General features: G+C 38.6%; 1 protein-coding gene across 4 annotated transcripts in view; it reads left to right on the forward strand.

Moving 5' to 3' along the window:
• Positions 1 to 20,104, forward strand: part of LOC145664204 (uncharacterized) — a 96,794-nt gene that overhangs the window by 73,817 nt on the left and 2,873 nt on the right. For 2 of the 4 annotated variants that reach the window (XR_014127331.1, XR_014127333.1), the window contains 2 exons: positions 6,352 to 6,391; positions 16,322 to 16,397. The gene's annotated coding sequence lies outside the window, so the exon portion shown is untranslated. The remainder of the gene's footprint in view (positions 1 to 6,351; positions 6,392 to 16,321; positions 16,398 to 20,104) is intronic. The other 2 variants (XR_014127332.1, XR_014127334.1) reach the window with 1 other exon arrangement.

The raw sequence follows: 20,104 nt of genomic DNA on the forward strand, positions 1-20,104 counted from the left end.
TCTTATGCTATTTAGAATATTAATTTACCTGAGTATATTCGTAGATTAATGCTGTTATACGTAGTAAGCGAAGATGGCAACGTTGCTCGTTGGGCAATTACATACTCATTAGTCTTTGAAAGAAATAGTTTCCGAAATGCACACCCAACTGTGCATTTGTCAAATCAACTACTTAATATGCAGAAGTGATTCTGGAGGCATGTTGGAAACATATTCCTTCGAAACAGCATTTGTTTCAATGAATATTCGATCCTAAACTATTTCAAGAGGAATTTCGTTATTGTTAGTCTGTAAATTTTCTTAAGTAACGGTTGAATAAATAGTAGCATCGAGTTTTTATGCACTAATTTTGATTAAAGTAGTGGGAAACATGATACAGTAAGCTGTGTTTCGATGGCTTAAGTGAAGGACAATGAACATTTAATGTTATGTCATTGAGTTTTATTTTCGTATATTAACTTTAAAGTATTTACACCTGATGTTCTACAGAAAGAAAAAGAACAAATTTAAATACACTGATGGAAATTGCAAGTGAATGAAATTTTCTTAAAGAATTTTAGTTGATGGAAGTAGTGAAAACAGTAGATATAAGATAATAAAGGAAAGTAAAATAATAAATTCCGCTACAGTAACCGGTCTGTTATGAATCAATTTTTTGTGGGTAATATCGCAATGTTTGTATTACTTCTGCAGCTAGTTACTGCGCATTTTGTTCAGGATTGCCATTTAACGTATTATTTACTATTGGTATCCCATATATATATGTGCTGGAATTTCCCTTTGTCGGCATGGCATTGTTTTCATTATTGGGGAGGTATACTTTGTATCACATTTGTGATCACTACGTTAGGCAATAGCCAGTTGCAGTGAGCAGTTTTTTCACACACATAGTATGCTCGAAGCTTGAAACACTTGATTGCATCATATCAGTACAATAAATAGTTTTTGTTGAATGAATCTTTGTCGATTTTCTGGAAGGTATTTATTTTCGGAGTCATTCATTGTGTTCACAATAGATCTTAGTTTCCTATAGTAATCTTCAATTGTACTAGTTATACGAATTTTATTTTAAACCATAAAAATTTGCTGCATACATATATTTATACGCCCCATAATGGAGCCCTTCCCAAAATATCTATTCGTTCGTAACAGTCCTTGTCCCTGCTTTAGTGGCTATTCTGTGTATCTTTGTTAAATGAAGATCTGGATTCCTTGCCATCTGAAGAGCATCGTATTGTTCTAAGCCTATTTTAATCTATAGGTCTCGTTTTATATATCGTCGTTGCTGATAGGACGTAATACAAATCCAACATTCTTAAAGCAAACCATTTTCCACTAAATTTTCAATACACAATTACAGAACAATTATGAATTCTTCGCAATGACGCGGAGATTACTACCTAGGATGCGTAACAGATTTCAGCGGACATAGTGTTCACGCAATACACTTCATGTTTGATCGTGTAATTTCGACATTACTGACCTAAAGTACTTACAGTAAGATTGCTATTGGCACTAACCGCATACTATACAAGGTGTCACAAAAAGATCGGGACGGTGGAATATCTCGAGAAATACACGTCGTTTCATGAAATACAAAAACACGTGGCAAATATATTTTAAAATTCTATTTCAGGGTGGAACAATGAATTCACCCGGGTTTCCCCTAAGGGGGTGGGGGCAGAGTAGGCAACTTGAAAAGTTTAAATAGGACACCTCAGTTTTTAGTGCAGATTCAAACGCTACACACAAAAATACTTAACTTCTACTGAAAACATTTTTGTGTGTTCTTAACAGATGGCACTGTAATCGCGAAAAATCTGAGTTGTCCCCGATTTTGTTAAATTATCTCTACATATGAGTACTCAGTGTGCACAATTACCTTTTTAATGGTAGTTTCGCCCTCCCCTCTGCCCCCGTCTTCTGAAACATCGTGCTTCTCTCTCGGAAAAAGCCTGCGGGCGCCCATGACTGTAATCGCAACAACTAAATATTTCTTTCAAAGTGCACAGTAATGTTGGAGTTTAAAACGCACGCAATATTTCAAATTGAACGTCGTGCTCCCAAGAATGAGGACAACATTAGGGTAAAATAGTTCTCTGCGAAACGGAGGCATTAAAATCAAATCAAACAAGCATGAAACTACCCTAATTGCCAAAAGAGTTGTTTTTATATCGAAACACCGTTGGTCATCGACGTGTATGTCAAATAAGTCATCAAAATAGAGCTGGTAATTGTTTGTACTTGCGGAGTAGGCTCGGCATGCCTGCTTCGAGTTAGTTTTGCATGGAAGACACTGTACAACAGTTTTCATCAGTGGAGAATTAGTGATTCCTTATCACGAAGTCTTATTGTGCATCCAATTCGAGGTGTTCATTGTGAGTGAATGTCTTGTAAATTCAGTGCACTTTAGTGGCGAAGGTAGTCAAATTGTGGTGATCTCGAAGTGCTGGACAGATATTAACTACTTGACGACATGGCCACTCTTTCTGAGCACGACAGAATAATTATTCGGATGATGCGCGGATGGGGTGATCGCCAAAGATCGTATGCTGAAGTTAGGGCGCTATTTAACCAAACATTTCGCGGTCCAAACGATCTCATTTCAAACTCGACTGTCGAGCGCACCATGTGGCGCTTCGAGGAAACGGGAAGTTAAAGAATCGTCGAATTCCTGGGCGACCAAAGTATCGACTACGGCCGAAAGACAGTTTGACGTTGCGTTGTCCTTCGTTGAAAATCCTCACCTGAGCACCCGTAAAGGTACTTAACAACAAATCTGTTCCATGACTGTCCACAGAACTTTGAAGGCAGTCAGGTTCCACCCGTACAAAATTCATCTTATACGTGAGTTAAATGAAGATGGCGGCGACCGCCGTATGGAATTTTGTGAACAGATGGTGAGGCGAATTGATGATCCTAACTTTTTCACTAGATTTTTTTTTTTCTTCAGATGAACCCACTTTCGAATTAACCCGTCACGTTAGTTCAACATAACTGTTGATTTTGGGCTGACAGCGATCCTCATTGGTCGGTTGAAGCACATAACCAATACTCTCACAAATTGAACGTCTGGGCGGGAGTGAACATCTTCATAGTTGGACCATTTTTCATTGACGGGAATTTGAATGCTGGGAAGTATGAAGATATGCTGCGGAACGACGTGGTTCCAGCAAGATGGTGCGAGCCCGCACTATGGTGTAACTGTTAGGCAATTTCTGAATGAGCAATTCCCCCAAAGATGGATTGGCAGAAGTGGTGAAATTGAGTGGCCAGCTCGTTCTCCTGACTTGTCGCCACTGGACTATTTTCTCTGGGGACATTTGAAGAATCGTGTGTACGAAAGGAAGCCTACCAACTTAGATGAGCTTCGGCAAAGCATTATTGACGAAGTTGCACTCATTGAACCCAATGTCATTAGGGCTACTGTAGATGATTCTATCATCGAATAGGGAATTGTCAAATCGAACAAGGTACGCAATTTGAGCACTTACTATAACACTGGTTACTGGCGAATATCGTAGGAACCAACAAGCACCCCGACGGCGAGAGGGGAGGTGATGAACCGAGAGAATAGACCCAGGAGGCAATATACAGCTACTAAGGTACGTCCACGTAACTGTTTCTGTGTACCACTACAAGTGGTTTATCGTCTGTTGCAAAGCTGATGTACACATTAGGCCTTTCCACTTCAGTATGAATGTTTAATTTTAAACTTTAGTTGTTTCTCTGATTATTTCCTCCTAAGGTGACTAGAATAAAATATTTTCGATAACAATTCGGCATGTCTTTTTATATCTTTTGATAGGAAGCGCATTCCGTGCATTAAAGTGATTTGCCACTGTCATCTCTCAAGAACACAAAAGAACTTTTCAGATAAAAGTTGTATATTTGTGTGCTTTCCATCTGAATCTGCAATCATAACTGCGGGGTCCTATTTCAAATTTCCAAATTGCCTCTGTCTCACTAAGGTGTATCCAGGTATTTTCATTTGCACACACACACACTTTAGGGATCAAACATATTAAACCCATATACTTTTGTTGAATTTCATGCCCAGATGCGTATTTTTCGAGATATTCCACTATCCCGATATTTCTGTTGCGTTGCTCGATAAAACAGATTTTGCGATAACAGTGCCATCTATCGAGGAAACAAATATGTTCTAGATAAAAGTTACGTATTTTTGTATGTAGCATCTGAATCTGCACTACCAACTGGGGGGGGGGGTCCCATTTAAACTTTTGAAGTTGTCCACCTTAGGGGGCGCCAAAGAACATTGATTTGCGCAGTTAAATAGAAATCGAACAAATATTTGACACGTATTTTGTTTTTTCATGCTCCGACGTGTATTTCTCGATATTTTTCTGTACCGATCTTTCTGCTGGGTTTCTCAATAAAACAATTTTTTTCGCGATTACAGTTTCATCTGTCAAGAATACACAAAAATGTTTCCACGAAAAGTTACCTATTTTTATGTGTAGCATTTGAATCTGCACTAAAAACTGGGGTATTCTATTTACACTTTTCAAGGTGAATTCATTGTTCCACCCTGAAATAGAATTTGAAAATATATTTGCCACATGTTTTTGTAATTCATGAAACGACGTGTATTTCTCGAAATATTCTACCGTCCCGATCTTTTTGTGACTCCCTATATATTGGTGTGTTGGTTTATCGGAATACCGCATGGGGCTCAAAGATCACACTAATTGAGGAGTATCATGCAAGGTGGTCAGTTGTTCGTGGGTGCTAATAATGCCAAACTGCTGCTTGAATCCGTCCATAGTTGTAAATGTGTTAACTGCCACCATCCATATATTTGTTGACATTATTCCCTGTGGACCTTTTCCCGGTCTCTCCAAAGAGTATTAAGGCCACGCTTCCTCCACCATGCTATAGACTCTGCATTGCAAGCAGTTTAGATCAAATAGTTTATTCCAATTTTCCGACGCATGTCAGCGTAACTGATCAGATGACCAGTGGTTAAAAACAAATCGGCTTGCGACTTCTCACGTCATTTGGTTTTAGTTCAGATTTATTATTATACAACACTTCCAATTTCCAACAGTGTAATTTCTATTTGGTTTCTGAACTTTGACTACAGAGGTGCGGAGAACGGAATTGTTACTATGCATACAAAAGCTTTCAGTGGATTTATTTTATTGTTAAACGGAATGAACTAAAGTGCTTATTGAAAATGAATAAACTCCTTATTAGTAAAAGATAAAACTTAGATGTTATTTTCACTTGCATTTAACTAATTGGGTTGATAGTTTGAGTAATAACCATTTTTAAATCACAAGTTATTGACACCAGATTCTTGGCTCGTGTTCGAGAAGTTTGATTTCTCTGTAAGATTAAATTTTTTCTTCTCGTACGTGATTATAAGCGCAATCGTTTCTAAATATTTCCATGAATTTTTAGGTATAACTGGAAATATAACTCAGTTTCCTTGCACTTCGTATTTTTTGATAATTATTAGTATATACTGGTAAACGTATTCTCAAGGCTGAATTGTTAGGAAGATACTACGTGCATAGAAATCCGATAGCTGTTAGTGCTGCTTCGACGGGAATACCAACATGCATATTTTATTAATAGAGCTAATTCTGTTTCACAGGTAAGCCCATTAATTTTCTCATGGTGTCATAATGTGGGGGTGTCAATTAAATAACAAAATAATGGCTTGCGCCAGAGTACTATTTATAGGTCGAAGTATGCTTTGTTCAGCTGAGATGTTGCGGGGACAAGAATGCGATACGTTGACATATATGAAGAACACTACGTCTGTGGACACCACCACCGCTGCGGCCGAGTTCCTTGACATTTATTAATGCGATTCATCTGGCTAAATACCCGTTGTAGCCGTTGCGTTCACCAGCTAATCGAACATCGAAAGGAAAACGTTCACTGTCAACTTACAAAGCATGTAAGGTTAGTATGCGTTAGTGTTGAACTATCCTTGTAGTCGTATTTTCGTAGCGTTGCATGGTTCTATAACCTGAACCTTTGCGTACAGGGAGGCAATGGCTTAAAATTTCGACTCAAATTCTCTGCAACGTTAAAAAGATACAAAAATATTACAGCACACACATTTGATGCCCCAAATAGCGAAACATGTAATCATTCCCTAAGGACAAAGCTATGTTCAAAAATTATCAAGTCGATATATATATATAGATAGATAGATAGAAATTCTTTTGCGACTTGAGACCTTTAAATTGTTCAGTTTTTTACGTTCATGGAAAGTAAGGGGCTTACCATAATTCATGGTTCTGCGTTGGTGTCATTTGTATGAATGTTGGATCATAACGAAATACTAACTATGGGATTCTTATATTTTTCCAGCATTGGCATCAGATAGATGAACAGGCTTATGAATTACGTGGTAGGTAAAATTTTGCCTGTATCTTTCATGCATGCAGTTTGTAGTAGTTCTCTAATTTCTTAGTAATTTGAGTAAGGGTACAAAACTAGTGTGATTATTATTAGTGTTTTGAATAATACTTAGATTTTAACATCACTAGAATGTAGTAGTTCTGAACTTGATAAATTGTAATGTGTTAATGCAGCAATAGTAATTGTAGCAGCTGCTGAACAAATGAGTAACCGGACAGTATATATATTAGAGATTACGAGATTAAAAAAAAAAAAAAAAAAAAAAAATACAGTAATATTCAAGAAGTTCTTTACTAGCTATGTTTTCGCCGTACTGTCAGCTACTCTCATAGTAATAATAATAATCTTTGCAAAGTCATAAGTTGCCGACAATAACACAAATTCTGATTTCCGTTCTTTTTATTATTTAATCTCGTAACTTTCAAATTGCTTCCTGTCACAAGCGATTACGTTGTCCAGAGTAGTAAAGTTATGTACACATGTTAAGATTCAAATGACAATAAAAATACTTTTATCGTTAGTCTATCTCGTTAATTTATATTCTTAATGATCATAGATTGCCATTTTCTTCTAAGTTGACTCATTCTTAGAATTCAGGATAGGGGATCTTAGACAAGGATACCGTTGCAGACCAGAATAAAGAAAAAATCCCATATGTCAGGAAATTGTCTTCAGGTTGAAACATTACTGATTAACCTCCATTGTTTTCCCCTCAGTGTATACCAGCACGAGCCAGATGGATTTCGATGTTCTTGACGGAGACATACGCTCAAGTTATCATAGCTCGTGGTATGACCCACCCCGCTGGTCTAGTTGTTAGCACGTAAGACTGCACTTGGTCCCGGATTCGATGCTGGTGGGAGAGCACGAAATACTCGCAACCGTTCATTTTCATTGACCATTCGTCTTAGCGTAAACGGCATATCCGTGAGACTAACAAAAAAGTTACGAGAGCTTAAGATAAAATGCGTAGAAAAAGCGAATTCAGAATATTCTGAAACAATACGATAATTTTCATTGAATTATGAATGATGATTGACGCACTGGTGCGCGATACGCTCAAGCAAGTATGATCGTGGTCTTTTTCAGATTTATTAGCTATAGTCTAATGCGGAAGTGACTTTTACAGACTACTCATAATGGCCGTCAATGGTCACACGCACCATTTCCGAAGAAAATGCTACTACGATTAGCACAAATACGTAATATCACGATGTCACATAAGGCAGAGCTCGGCTGCTAATTTGGACTACAGATCGTAGTCCAGTGGGTTGAATCGGGACTTGTCAGCTGCTCATTTATCTACACTGATAAATGGAGAACATATTGGAGGTACATTTGGGTCAGCTTGGTGTTGTGAGCCGTAGCAGAATTCTGTTATAAGGCCTAGTGGGTAATGTCGGAGAGGGTGTGTAGTTTCAACATGTCAGAGCATCAGACTGGTAGTTCACAGCAAAAGATTTCACTCCAGTTTCGCAGAAGTGAATCTTTTGTCTCCGTGGTAAGAGACCCTACCACCCCACAATTATCAGCGCGGCGTAGTTTTCTTTTTTAACACTTTGTGAGCAACCGCAGCGGGTTTCTTGGACAATTGTACATACACTGTCATTTTGGACATTCAAGGACTTCCCACCGGTGAACTTCTTGTCCGTAGATCTGTAAACTGCTGAAGAAGCTGCTCTGATGTTATGGTCCAGTTCTGCCGTTGGTGCGGAAATATTGAAAGATCCGAACTCGACTCCTATATTGTGACTGTTTGTAATCCGTTCCGTTGATGCAGTTGTGTGCGCATATTTGTGATTCATGCATATCACGGACGATTCGGGACAGTGGACGCATTCTGATCCCTGAACACCCTGGTATTTTAAGTGGCTATAGGATGTTGAATATTTAATATGCGATTTAACCTGTTATGCAGATCCACAGTAGTTATTGTATTCACGTATACTCCACACATCAGGTTGTCTAAAAAGTGTTGAGCCTTTGGAGATGAAAATTGAGAATACATTTCTGATTTAAAAATATGCACCTTCTTGTATAGTCTTCTGCCATTTATCCGGCAGCACTATAATCCCGTCGCTATAGAACTTGTAGTTTCTGGTCAAAAAAAAATGGACGCATACTTTCACAGACCTTCGAAACCATTGTAATACCGTTCAGATAGTTTAGAGACCAGAGGCCGAAATATGAGTCCAACTGTGCCAGGTCTGGACTTCACGGTGGATGCATTTAAACCTCCCAGCCAAATTAACTTCCGACGGGTCGTTAAATATGTATGCGATCTGGCGTTGTCAGCGTGGTATGATACATTTTCTATTGACCAGTTCGGCCAACTTTTAATTTCTAGATGCACTCGTACTAGTTGTCGACGTTACATGTCTGAATCACTCTCTCCCCGCGACAGCAGCTTGTGATGCACGATGTCTTTCCAGTGGCACCAAATGCACAGCATAGCACAACCTTCCTGGTCGTCAGTGTGGACTTCGTCACAGACTGTGGAGCTTTTTGTCGCTTCGACCACGATGTTTCTCGAACATTGTTCTCGTAATTCACTTTAATTACTCGTGATCAACCTTTTCACAAATGGCTTTAGTTAACGTTTGAATAGATATTCGATCGACTAAATGTTTGAGTTATGTGGCAATCAAACAGAGCTTGCTTTTGTAGCCAGCTGTCTCCAAATTGTGATGTCATGCCTGTAATATTATCCACTTTTTCTATGGTCGCCACTCCGAGGAGCATCTTGAACATTGAAATTTACAGAACGAAAACGACTGAACAAACTTTTGACTTGCTTTTCGTAACGTATATTGTCCTCTTCACGCGTCTACACAGCATTTGCACCTTTATTGCAATGTAAAATGTCTAGTGGTTTTGCGGAACGTTCACTTATCTTCATTTGATTGCCAGGTACATAAATTCAACACTCCTTAGACATTCACTAGCCTGAACTGTAAGTTGTCAAATAACCTAGGTCTGACCAGGGTGGATTGATTTAAATCAAATTCCGAAATAAATTAATTTTAAAGTGAAAATAAGTAAAATCCTGTTTCTGTACTGTTTTTCGATTATGGAAGTTAATAATCATAATACAATAAGAGTCAAATGTATTTACAGAACAGTATGAAAACGAGTGTCATGCAGAGGATCATTAGGAAAATCCCGCTTTGAACGGGTTATGGGGGAATTCTACTCTCTCCTCTTCGTAACCTAGGGTATTTAAATCGTTAACTATTGCGATAGGGAAATCACCGTGGACATTTAAGACTAAAATTCTTTTGTACGCGCGTCTGTTTATTCCGAAATAAGAGGAGTATTTAGAGGGGTCAGATTCCCCTCTCCGAAACTTGATATTTTTTTAAATTATAACTTTAGACGAAATTTATGTATTTTATTTCTATTTCCTGTCGCAAGCAAGTTCCGATTTCTTAAAAATATGCCCCTGCCAAATATCAGTAACTTTCGTGAAAAAAAAAAGAGCGTCATGGTGATAATCATTGCTGTACTTTTTCCTTAGTGCTTCAGAAACATTTGAGATTGAAATAAGTTAACAATTGGGGAATCAAAATTCAACCCAATACTTTCACTTAAATGGCATAATTAACATTTAATACTAATTCCAAATGTGTTTTCTTCAGTTCGCGACTTGTATTATACGAGGAGAAAGATATGACTTAAATTTTAAAAAATCAAGATTTTTTTTTTTTTTTTAAATCATTTTTCCACCCTGGGTCTGACTCTCTACAATTCATATACCCTGAGAATTGGGAAAAAGATCTAATGCCATATCGTGCGCAAAAGGCTCAACACTTTTGAGATTACTTGATACGTCGTCGCGTTTTGGCAATTTTTACCACGAGAGGTATCTCACAAGTAAACCTTACGTTTGGGTGAATCGAGTTGCTGACTGAGACACATATGAGAAAGTAGTACTAAATGTGGTCAGTGTTTCAGTGAAGTTGTAGGTGCGAAGCTCCAGGGGTTTAGGAGATACAGCTACCAGAACATCACATGGAAGTACAGAATAGTCTTCATACAGTTGGAGGTAAAAGCTCTGTAAGACCTCTTGTAACGACAAAAGGTGAATTACATATATATGGGTATATATTAGGAATAGGGAGAAGTCATATAGTAAGGGTATACCTGACGGCGGCCATCTTGAAATCCGCCATTTTGAATTAAGGTTAAGTTTTTAAAATAGGAATAGGGTCATGTGATACATGATTTAAGGTGCAAATTTAATTAGAAGGACACAGGGGCGCGTTAATTTTGAGTTACGCACAATTGGTATAAAGTTACAGGGAAATTAAATATTGTTGCAGCATATGTATTAGTCCTTTACCCCACCTTGTAAATTTTGTTTTAATGATAATAATTAAATAAAAAGCAGGTGGATAAATATTAGATCTATGGTAAGAGTTGCCTTGATGGTGGCCATGTTCAAATCCGCCATTTTGAAGCAGACAAAATTTTTAAACAAAACGCATAACAGTGATACCTTATAATTAGCAAATTTTACCATAACTCCAACGGTATAACCATTTTTGCTTTATCATTAACCAGCACAAAATTAAATGGATCGCTCCTTACGACTACTGCTTTGACGGAATTGTTAACGACAGATATGTCAAGTGTAACTCGATTGCCTTTGTCAGGCGTGCTCACTGTGAGCAGAGCATTTGTGCAAGTCATGCACTCTTTTCTGAACTACATATTGATTGTACTAATTGAGGACTTTCCTGGAAGAAAGACCCAAGTTCAATTATGAATCAATTCCTCTTTGGTCATTTTTCCTTAAATTAGCAACTTGTTTATGCGATAACAAATGCTGGTTCATGATAAAGCAAAAATGGTTATACCGTTGGATTTATGGTAAAATTTGCTATTAATAAGGTGTCAATGTTATGCGTTTTCTTTAAAAATTTTGCCTGCTTCAAAATGGCGGATTTGAACATGGCCGCCATCAAGGCAACTCTTACCATAGACCTAATATTTATCCACCTGCTTTTTATTTAATTATTATCATTAACACAAAATTTACAAGGTGGGGTAAAGGACTAATACATATGCTGCAACAATATTTAATTTCCCTGTAACTTTTTACCAATTGTGCGTAACTCAAAATTAACGTGACCATTGTTCTTCTGATTAAATTTGCGTCTTAAATCATGTATCACATGACCCTATTCCTATTTTAAAAACTTAACCTTAATTCAAAATGGCCGCCATCAGGTATACCCTTACTATATGACTTCCCCTAGTCCTAATATATACCCATATATTTGTTATTCACCTTTTGTCGTTACAAGAGGTCTTACAGAGCTTTTACCTCCAACTGTATGAAGACTATTCTGTACTTCCATGTGATGTTCTGGTAGCTGTATCTCCTAAACCCCTGGAGCTTCGCACCTACAACTTCACTGAAATACTGACCACATTTAGTACTACTTTCTCATATGTGTCTCAGTCAGCAACTCGATTCACCCAAACGTAAGGTTTACTTGTCAGTATTTTTGTGACGTCTGTTTATATAGGTATCAATAGAAGTCGATATTCAGAATACCAAAATATCAGATTAAGTTCAATATCTGGGTGATTATCGGTAATAACTTTGATATTATTCTTATCGTTATTCCACAACTTTTTTCAGTAGATAGTAGTACATAAGTAAACTAGAAATGGTAGTTCTTTAAACTGCAGGATGCTCTGCGTAATTGGCAATGTGCTACACGGTCTCCAAACTAGAATGGGCCCCAACATCAATATGGCACAAGAGAAAGGGTGTCCTCCACGGTCTCTAACATCCACATAGCGTTACAAATGTAGAAGTCAGTTGATGTTCCTTCGGCTTCCAAGAGTTGAAAGTTTCCTGATTTTACTTGACCCACTATGTTGTTTTTGGATTTTTATTCAGTGCGGAGTTTCGTTGCATTTCATGATTGCAGTTGAACTCCAGCTTGATGAGGTACATCACGTCTCGCTACCAATAATCGTGTGATCTGGGGAAGTGCTATTGACAGCGTCTTAACTAGATCCTGACACAGATGTGGTTTTGGTGTTTGGTGTTCAAACTTTATCATTGTCGTTTCTAGGTCGAGGGATTATATACGAGGTGGTTGTTAGATATATTTAGCCTTATACACAAATCTCTGGCTAAACTCCATTTTTTTTTTTTTTTTCAGTTATAACCGCTTTCCGGATCTGTCCCACTAATGAGTATTTTCAGGAGACCTGAACTTACCTGGTTAAGACATTGAACATTCCCAAAAAGAGATTACAGAACTTTCCCAAATTGCCCGCCGGTCTCAGTAATGAGATTAGTATTAGGCAGTGACAGGTTCGGATGTCTTGTCCACGTGCTGTCGTGTATGCACTAGTGATAGTGGGGCTGCGGGGCTCAGTGGTAGAGCGTTCACCTTTGGTGCATGGGATCCTTGGTTCGATCCATCTCGCGCCAACAGCTTTATGGTGAACAAACACCGTGTGCGTGGGTTTTATTGAGGTTCTCCAGTTTCCTTCCACTTTCTTCATTCCACAATTTCATTCATTTCTCATCATCGTCTCCTTTAACCTAGCCGGCATATCCGTGGTACGTGAAACTGTTTCATTTTTACTGGTGATAGTGGCAACCTACGCAAAGGTGTTGCACCCACAGTTCCGCAGTTACCAGTCGACGAAACATGGTGCGAGATGACACAGGATGTTGTAGTCTAGTACTTGTATCCAGATAGCAGGCGTAAACTTTTACGTATTCACATGCTCAATATCGTGCCACTGTGGCATCGAAACGTCCAGCTAACCTTGTGCAACCCCACGATTGGTCCTCTTTAACACCGTGAAATGCTGTTAATGTCACAAGGCACTGTGTGTGTTTATCTTCGTGCACAGTGCTGCCTCACACTTCACAGTTGACTGAATTCCTTACTGCCGACAATATTACTCTTCGGCCATTTGCGATGTACCCGATCTTTGAAACCTTTAACAGTTTACACATTTCCATAGTTTTAAACATCTACCGAATTACAGTTGAATTGGACGATTCCTTCTTGGTGCTTCAAATTTTTTGCTAACCGAACAGCAGGATTTTCAGTAGTTTTTATAGTTTATTTGGAAAATTCCTACTCGAAATTGCAGGAAGATATCAATTTCTCCAGCCTCATCGAACGTGAGAATGATCATAGTTGAAATTTATTGTACTTGAATGAGCGAAAGTTCGAATCCGTAGAAGAATAGTCAACATTTTGCAAATTTTCAGAACGCGGTTATACTTCAATGCCACTTTTTTTTTTTTTTTTTTTTTTTAAATATATTAACCCAGCATCATGTGGTAATTCGAAAGTTGCTATCTCAGACCAGGGGTGAGAATGTAGTTTTCTGATGTACTAGCTACGTATAAACAGTTTAATGTGCTCCACCTAGGGTAGTAGTAGTTCATTGCAACATGAATGTGCATCTATATTCATGAAGTAATATGATCGAAGTTTAAGGGCGATGCTCGTATGAACCACAGTAATATGTAAATGTCTACTCTGGGAAAAACTTTACGTGAAAGTGTTTCCCAATGACTGCAGTCGGAAGTAGTAATTGTTCGGCTGTATAAATTCTCAATGAAAATATATCTGCAAACGTTTTGCTACTTTTGACTCTTTCAAGATTTGTGATCCCAGGTTTTCGAGAGAATAACTCTGGCTGTCACATGTCAACTATGATGTTGATTGAACATCGTAGTACCCATGAAATCCGTTGGTGCATGTCGTATCTAGATGGCTTCTGTAAGGGAATTGTATAGTGTCCCCTGTTATTACGTAAAATAAATATATATATACAAGGTGTCCCGTAAGTCCGTTAACATAGGCCATCTCGGTAAATATTGAAGATCCGAAAAAAATAACAGAGCAATGTTGTTGGAAAGTATGTGTTTTCAATCTATTAAATAAAATGTTGGAATTTTCGAATTGAACCAGCCGTTTGGGCTCTACACTGGTATTGCACCCAATGGTAAAAAGAAATGCTACGTTGCCACGTCTTTCTTAGACAACGGTGAAGGAAAGAGTGTGTAGTTTGAAGTATAATGGATCAAGGAGAATAGAACGACCACAATGAAAGATATGAAAAAGGATCACACGCAACGTCACCATCAGAAGGGGGGCAGATACGAAAAAGAAATTGAATTGAATTTATTCACGGTAACCCGGTATTAATGGCTAAGTGATGTCAACGAGATGACAATTGAATAAAATTAGAAAGGGCCTAAGTTCCAAAACTTGAAAACCAGAGAAAAGTCTAAACATGAGTTATCACGATACAAATTAAACTGGTATTGCGACCATGAGAGTACTCTAAGACAGAAGCAACAACTTGTAAAAGATAACTTGTTGCAAACGTATTCATCTTGTTACTAAGACAACTTTAAACGAAACAATTCAATTCTACTTGTTGCGTCTCATCATTCAGTTGTTGTATCGTCTAGAAAAGGAGCGCATGTATTGTCACGTTCCCCAGACAAGTTGAAACGAGACAGATTAATTAACTCGTACCCAGCCGGTGGGGTAGGGGTAGCGTGCCTGCCTGCCACACGACATTTGGGTAGGTCGAACGTGGACACAAAACCTACTTCGACAGACCATCCTGGAGATCTTTTCCAGTTTTTCTCAGTCCCTCCGGGTGCATGCCGGGATGGTCCCTTTCAGGTGAGCCGATTCCTGCTCTAGTCCTACACTTACCTAAAGGTTCGATGTGACCTTGGAGTGAATTTCTCCTTGGCATTTCCTTGAACAGATAAGTAGTTTCTCGGTTGGTGAACATCATTATTCATGCACAGGTCTCGCCTCGGCACGTAAACTTGTCTTGTCTCATTTGGTTGAATGGTTGTTTAGTCTCGTGTTTCTGGAAAGTGAGAGTTTTCGAAACGAGAATGTTCTGGTCTCGTGAGCAATACCACTTACGTCATTGGAAAGGGATTAAAAATGTAGAATTCAGCCGTTTCAGATGTGTTCTTAACATTAAAGCAAGCATGTACGTTCTAGGTGGTGATAACTGATTATATATGTGCATGATACAGCGTTTGTGCCAAAGGGATTAATAAAACTGGCTCCTGACTTCAGGTACTGTCCAAGTATTTGCCTGGCATGTTTTGAAGAAAGTCCAGTTAGGACGGCTGGCACTTGAATCCTAAGTGTAATAGGGGTTTTTATTTCTATTCAATATTATACAAAGTTACCCTCTTCTTTGTTACTCTACAAAATTTCCTACTTCCTCCTTTCTAGAAATCAAAATATAAGCGAGTGCAAAGTGTGTCCCACGAAACAAAAATTGACCTTCGTTGAAATACCTCGTGCGAGAGGGAAATTCCATGTTTTAATACCAAATGTGTAGAATAGAACATGATGTTGAAGTGGTATTTTAAATGTATGTACACATTTTAATAAAAATTAACTGTTTTTTTTTTTTTTCACAATCGTGTTAATGATAGTTGTTTTCTGTTTTGATGTCTTGTAGTACTTTGATTTGAAATATTTTAAAAACAACTTCTATTACTAAATTCTTAATGTAAAGTATGTATCGGCCATTAGTTTTATGGTGCCAAGGACAAATACGAGGTAGCGTCACTGCTGACACCTCTCTCCCCCATTACACCATAATCATTCACTCAATATATTATTTTTATTTGTGAAGTAAGTCTTAAAATTTGATAATTAATCCAATGATGATAGAAGTCTCAATAGGTTGTGATATCTCACCCTGTCCCAAATATCAATGGCCTTTTTTTTTTTTTTTTTTTTTTTTTTTTTTTTTTTTTTTTTTTTTTGTTCAATTGCGTCCCTTTAGAAATGAGAACCCCTTGGGGCGTTTAACGCCCATGTTGAAAACAATGGTGCATAGTGCTTGTGGTTGTTACTTTTTATTTATCTACTTTCAGATATTAACACATCCGTTCTACAAGAGGAAGCCATACTATGAACTGGAATCGCTTGCTCGGAGTCGTTGCAAGGAGGGTAAGCATTTACTTATATGCGAGATCAATATAAACATGGGTAAGTAGACCGAGAGCGCGGCGCAGTACGGCAAGTGCTGTAGGAGTTGAGGCAACCCCAGCAACAGATAACATTAAATTCAGAATACATAAAATGTCTGTCTGAACTGAAGTTAAAAAATTTAGAAATACGAACTTTCTTTAATTTCTTCCGTTTTATTGGATTTAAAATTTCCCACACACACAATCTCAGTTGCATTTGGAAGGACAGCAATAACACTAATTATCTAATAATACGTACTTCAATCAAGATTTGAAAATCTTTTTTTCTTTCATATGACTGCACTTGGTGATAACCAGGCAGCTCTCTCGGTCAACAACGAAAAGATAATTAAAATTTCGTTTATTACACTGAGAACTCGCTGAATTGCGATTTTCCTATTACGTCGTTGATCCATCTTTTGCTAGAAGGACGGTTTGGACACAGCGTTGCATGGATTCTGTAAATTGCCGATGTTTCCACGATGAGCTGATACCAGAACATTCCTGATAACGTCCCATAATAAACCCACAGATGTCGGTGCTGGCAGAAGTCATGGCGCGAAGAACTCGTTTCACAACGTCCCATAAATGTACCATAGGATTGAGATCCGGTGAGTTAAGGAGCCAATTCATAAATGCTGCAGTTCAGTGGAATGTTCAAGCCAAGCTAGTACAATCCTGGCTCAGTAGCACCGTCAATTATCGCCTAAAATACCTCTCCGTGTAGGTAGAAATGTTGCATTGTAGAATGTATGTGAACACATGTGCAGATTCACAATAGATGCCACACTGGTCCATGCACATCAACAGTCCTATCCATGCCAACAGAAGCATCCCCAAACACTACAACCGCTCCCACCTGCCTGTACAGTACGCACCTTGCACGAGGTATTCATAGCTTCGTGCTGTTGACGCCACTCATTCACGCGCCTGTCCGACTGGTGTAACACAAACTGTTATTCATTGGACTTTACCAATCATCAGCAATCTACTTAGCGCCTCCTGTACCCAAGCGTGACGACTTCATGCGTGCCAATATACACCGCATAGTGGGATATGGGTGTTGTGCATCCACTATTGTATTGGTCACGTAATTCCTGAACACTGATGGTTCGTTTCCCGTGTGACGCCCTTGTCTCGGGGTGTGATCGTCCGTATGCACCTGTAGTTCTGTTCTTGTCGCTCCTTGTACACCTTCACGACACTGGAACCCATAATCATGCCCTTTCGGAATGCACATTAATCCTGCCCCCTTCCCATTGTAACATTGTCCTGTCTGCCAACATATCATCTCGAGTGTTCTCTGCAATACTACCAGTCGGTGTGATCATGTTAACAGCTCGGCTGCTGCCCACGCCTTATGTAGAAGGGTGGTCGCAATTGAGTGAGCGCTCAGTGTGCAGAAGGTTGTTCGCTTTATATCCGACCATTTTAGACGAGTACTTACCTTAAGAAATACCGCGTCGCCACCACCGATCATGTTCTATTGGACCCCAGCTTTGTGGACTATCACACGGCATCGCAGTTTCCAGTGCAGCAAGCTTCGGCGCAGGACAGACATGGGAATTTTGTCCCACTCCTCCCTGCAAGCTTTCCATAAGCTATCGAGGGTGCGTGGACGGCAATGTTGAAGACGACGTTTCAACAGTCCAAATGCGTAAAAATACCACTGTATTGGCATCTGGGATTTTCACAGGAATCTCTTCGAACGGTAAGACACGAATTCCTACTTTCTCTTCCATTTCCTGACAAAAACATGATGTTTTGTCGGTATGACTCGAAACCTAGTCCATATGGATCATCATTGGTTCGCGTCCATTCCAGATAATTTTGGGATGTTTCTCTGATAGATAAGTGTCAGAATGGAGTCTTGGAGTATCTTGGGTTCACATTCACGTTTTTGTTCACTTTGTGTATCATCAATGTACCGTCATACCGAATCCCGTAACAACTATAAAGCCACGAGGGGAAACTTTCCCTGCACTGACGAACAAAGTTGCTGCGCCCCTTGCAGTCAGTCACGGTATGTGATCGCGCGAATGTGACTACCAGCAGTGAGATGGACATTCATCCATTGCATTGTGACAGCTTTCTTCCATTTCGGTCCCACCAGGTACTTATATATAATTTCCTACAGTTCGTCTTACGTTCGACAATGTTACGCGGTAGCAGGTGGTCTACACGAAGTTCCACACACACACACACACACTTCAACCTAAGGCACTTGCGAATTTTGTTCACGGTGTGAGGTGGAATCTGTGGCCCATATCACGTTGCGTCGGGGAATTTTCTTGGTACGTTAGTCGACTGATCCTCCTCAGCATTACGGGTGTCACTTTGCTTGCAGCCCTTCTCCTGGTGGTTTTTATAAGTGAATGTTGCGCAAGGGGAGCCTGTTGTGTGTAACGGGCCAATATCTTTCGCAGCCGTCACCCTGAGTGTTAACCCATTCTCCCAAGACTTTAACAATGCTTACGAACGAAAACTTACTATGGAAAAGGCCCATTACATAATCATCCTAATACTGGTTGATTTTTGGCGCAATTTGATAACACGCACCTACAAAGTCAGACACGACAGTGGTCTCGCCAGCATACCCATAGTTCCAGCATGGTACGCCAGGTGGCAGCATCTAATCGAAAATGGTCGGATATACAGCGAACAACTTTCTATATTATTAAAATATTTGAAGTATTTCAGTTCCAAGGAGAGAGGTTATTTTAAAAAGTATTAGATTAAGGAAATCAGAATTATTAAACTCTTTTTCAATTGTACTTCTTACCTACTTACGGTCACAACTGGGCTGGCGGCCTAGTGCGTTATTTGCCAATGCTTATGCCGCACTCTGAGCCTCGAGCGAGAGAGCAAAACTACTCAGTAATATTGAAGTTTACCAGTGAATGGTCTTTGCGAATTGGTCTGTGTAGTTGGTTGACATAACATTTATGATGATACAGGGTCAACAAAAAATGTGGTGCGTATTTTCCTGATAAAGATCTAAATGTGAAAGTAAATAAGACAAAATATGTATTTTGTTTCATTTTCATGAATCATAAGGATCTAAAGTTTCTGTAAGATCTCTGTATTCGATTAATGATTAGAATACAAGGGCAACGAGTCGTTCGTAGTGAATTGAATTATTTCTATGCAGAGCAGTTGCTTTGAGACTGTGTAGTTGGCCGAGTGAAGGTTTATACTAACAGCTTTATTTTTAGATTTTGCTTTTTCAAACTGCGAAATAAATTTTAATTTCCATTTGCAATGTATTATTAATGTAAAAAAGCACCATACAAAATGTATTTTTGCTTAAAGCAAATCTAGGCACTATAATGATTATATACTTTATATCACAGACCAGTATGTTAATGAAAACCGAAGTAGGAAAAGAGTAATAACAATTATATTTTTAAAATGTAATTTCTAATGTTCTTCAAAATGTTGAAACTGGTACTTGCTTTTGAATGTTCATTTGAAGCTTTTTACTAAGTTTTGAATCCGTAATGACCTTAAGAAAAGGGGAACTTGGAATTATGCGGTCCATTAAGTTAATTTTCCGAATAAAAACAAAATATCTTTTTCAGTGATCGGATTCAGTTTTAGAATTTTTTAAAATACTTTAACCAAACACTAATTTTCTTTCGTCATTTCAGTTAATAACGGGAGAGCGTAGCGAAGATTATATTTTTG

The sequence above is a fragment of the Thermobia domestica genome, chromosome 11 (genome assembly GCF_964235325.1).
Source record: "Thermobia domestica chromosome 11, izTheDome1.hap1.1, whole genome shotgun sequence".
In the NCBI taxonomy this organism is placed as follows: domain Eukaryota; kingdom Metazoa; phylum Arthropoda; class Insecta; order Zygentoma; family Lepismatidae; genus Thermobia; species Thermobia domestica.